Here is a 3,997-nt window from a genome sequence, read left to right on the forward strand (position 1 = left end):
TATCTGATTGCCCAAGAACTGCTTTTCTTCCATTGCATTTAGTAGTGGTAATAATAATCACCTTGAACAATTTGATTTTTCCAGACAGATGATCAAATTCTAAATGCACTAGAGATGGAATGAAGTTCCATTGATTTCTGTTACTTGCAAGTCAGCAGTTTAGGGCAGCAGCTTGGGCAGGCAGTGTTGACTTAAGATTGGCACATTGGGCAAGTCCCCTGTTAAATAGTGCCAGCTGACCACCCACTATTTGAGTGTAGTTCTTAGAATGTCATTATGTAAAGGGCAGCACACCACCTTACTTCATTCAAGTGTAAATTTGTTAGCTGGGGCACAAAGGCAGCTCGACCCCTCCGCCAGGAAGTGGTGAGTGTAAACCTTGCAGAGAACCAAAGCTTCCCTCCTTGAACGCCTCTTATATGTAGGCATTTCTGTACAGGAACGCGAGCAGCCATCAGTGGTCTGGCCTAGAGAGGAGCCGCTTCCGTTTTGAGAATGTGTGTGCCTCTTAGGGGTGGTGTGCCTCTGAAGACCGAGGGAGTCTGGTGGGTTCCTGGCGGCTCTTGGGGAGTTTCCAGCTAACATAGCTGGTACTTCTGCAGAATGTGGTGACGACTTGGGTGGTTGGCTTGACTGCGTCCTCTCCTGTGGTACAGGACCAAGTTAGCTCTTTAGTTCACTAAAGGCAGGTGGAGAAATGGTTAGGATTCACAGGTGGGTAACCTTTGAAGAGCTAAAAGCTCGTTATCAAGCCTATTTTTGACAATGAAGAAACCCTGCGGGGATTTAGAGTCTTCACAATCCTTTCACCTGTATCAAGCGAGGCACTGGTAATGTGTTGGATGAGGGCCAACAAAGAAGCTCAAAAACAGGCTCAACTGTTTGAGGAGAATGATGTTCAGTCAGTTTGGGGTGTGGTCCACTCCCCCTGAAGGTTCAGGCTCCTCCTTTAAGGATGCTGCTAGTTCTAGCTTTGTCCATTGGTTCCTAGTCCTAAGAACATCATAAGAGCCTGCTGGGTGAGGCCAGTACGGTAGCCCCATCTAGTCACGTATCCTGTTCTCATGGTGGCCAACCAGATGCCTGTGGGAAACCAGCAAGCAGGATCCAACCAGAAGAGCCCTCTGCCCACCTGTGATTCCCAGCAGCTGGCATTTGGAGGCATACTGCACAGAGGCGAAGTTCAAATAGCGTCTTTCCAAGCCCCATGCAAGGTGTAAAGTTCCGTGCAGCTCCTGTCTTGAGTTGAGGCCAGTGGTGTCTGGGGAGAGGTGAGCAGCCCTCTTTTAAATGTCGCTCTTTGTTTATACTGCATGGTGTCCTGCCCCTTTTTTAACCATGCTGGAAACTGAAGTTGAAAGGAAGTATATGAATTAACAACGTTGTGATAGCTTAACCAAAAAGCATCTCTGCTTCTCTTTCTTTGTCAGTTGTCTCCCCTTCCCTAATGGGGCTTCACACACTCTTTAATGAATCGGGGACAGAGAAATTGTGCACAGCAAGATAGCAAAGTAATGGAGAAATTGCACCCAGCAAGCATAAGGCTGTGGGCAACAGGCCAAGTTCTGGAACACTGAAGGCTTTATAGCCTCAGATGCAATTCCCCTGTTCTCTTCCAGAAAGTCCCATAAAACACATTAATCACAATTATTTTTTTTTTATCAATACACTCCTCCAGTGGGCACTTGCGCTTCCATTCACTTGATGTTTTCTCTGCCAGAACTCCCATAAATTATGTTCCTTCCCCCACTTCCATTCTACCAGAATTGCTTCATTGGGCGCCAGTGCCAAATTTGAATTCCTAGAAGTCTTTTTGCCCTTAGGACTGAGATCAGATGGCATTTCTAGCTGTAAAACAAATAACAAAGATCATCTGCTGTGCAGAGAAGATGAATTAGGATCGTAAAGCTTTTTAAAATAGTTTTAAGAACAAAAATTATATACCGGTAGTAGATTTATTTAGGAAGGGGCTTTGATGAGCCTAAACAAAAATTACTTGCATTGGACTTTAATACGGATTGAATTCTGATGGACACAACACATGTAATTTTTCTGTGTGTAGTGTGTGCTGAGGCGCAGAGGGACCACATTTTTGCCAGCTCACTTCAGATAGTCATTCAAATCGCATAACTTCTTACACTTCTTCAATCCCATGTGAAGCAATGGTTTGGAGGTAGCACCAACCATAGTTTTCTGATGTGGAACAGCACGGGAAGCAGACAATCACAATGCAAAAATGGAGTAGAGCATCTAGTAACGAAAAGGGGAGGAGAAAGCAACACCTTCCTGATCCTCCAAACCATGGCTGGATGATTGTACAAATGGAAATTACTGGTTTGGACTGGTTTGGTTAATATAATGTACAAACCATCAATAGGTTAACCTGAAGAGACTCAACTTATATTTTCAAGAAAAGCATTTCAATGCGGGTTACCACACATCAAAACATCAAATCAAACAATCCAGAGCAAAACATTACTGACAAAAGTTAAATATAAAATATACGTTCAAAGCAACATAATTAGCATGAAACTAAAATATTAAAGATTTCAAAACATTACAAAAGAGATGAACTACATAATGAACACTGAACGCAGTGAAGTTAACCAAAAAATCCGAACCATTATTTCGAAAAAAAACATTACTAAAGGAATTCAGATACAAAATTATCATTTAAAACAGCATAATTAGCGAGAGGAGCAGGGCTGCTCTTTTAGGGATTGAGGAAGCCCCTTGATGCCCCCCCCCCCAATCCTTGTCTGCCACAGGGAGAAGCCCCATTGCTGTGGGGTTTGGGGGAGCGACTTCACCTGTCCCAAGCTGCAGAAGCTGACCCAAAGCCCAGGCTTGCCTCTGCAGTCGGAGCAATTTCCTGCCAAGGTGCCACCTCACTGCAACTTACCCAAATTGCATCCCATCAGCCATTTTCTTGCCCAATTACCTGTTTTCGCGAGATGACTTGGCAGCTCTCCCATCCTTCCTCCTGGCTAGACCGCTCTTAATAAATTTGCATTGCCTACAGGTTTTTTTTATCACTTCACCACTTGCTCTTCCTTTATGCCCACATCTTCTCACAGCTCCCTTCCTACTCCAGTCTTAGCACCAGCCAGGGACTAGAGCAGGCTTCCTCAACCTCGACCCTCCAGATGTTTTGAGACTAGAATTCCCATCATCCCTGACTGCTGGTCCTGCTAGCTAGAAATCATGGGAATTGTAGACCAAAAACATCTGGAGCGCCGAGGTTGAGGAAGCCTGGACTAGAGCAAGCAGAGCATCAATAAACACTGTTAAGGAAGCAGCAACTAAAAGATGTGCTAGACATCCCAATTACAGGGAGAGAGGGGCTATTGGTTTTTTAGTTTTATTATGTATTTTTAATATTGCACTTTTATGTTGCAAACCGTCCTGAGATCTTTGGATGTAAGAATTCCTATTAATGTCACATACTGTATACATAATTTGATTTATATATAAATTCGTATATCAATAAGTAAAAGAAATACAGCAAAAGTCATGTGATTAGCAGCGTTAACAAAACCTAAAAAAAGAAGAGCAAGCTGAGCTCATAAACTCTGGATCTCACACTGCTCCGGTGCATTAAAACACACCTAAGCCATACAGCTGAAAACGCTGGCAGCATTAAGATAAATTCAATAGGGTAAATAAGTTTTGATGGATGTAATAATGGAATACTTGTATAGTTTTTGTAAAATATGCAGGGATTTAGGATATGCAAAAAACTACAGAAAGAGGAGAAGAGAAGTCATTGATATCTTCAGGATGTAAGAACGAATATTTTAAACTGTAAAGCAGAACATTTAATAAAAATTATATACAAAAACACGCGCGCACACAAACAACCCCCTAGGCCGCGCCTCGCGCACGTGGCCTGGGCCCCTCGACGGCCTGGCGGGGAGGAGGGGGAGAGGGGCGTGTCCCGTTGCCAGGGGCGTGTCCCGTTGCCAGGGCCGAGGGCGCGGAGGAGGCGGGGCCCGTT

Source organism: Zootoca vivipara, chromosome 7, assembly GCF_965207765.1.
Source record: "Zootoca vivipara chromosome 7, rZooViv2.hap1.1, whole genome shotgun sequence".
Classification (NCBI taxonomy): domain Eukaryota; kingdom Metazoa; phylum Chordata; class Lepidosauria; order Squamata; family Lacertidae; genus Zootoca; species Zootoca vivipara.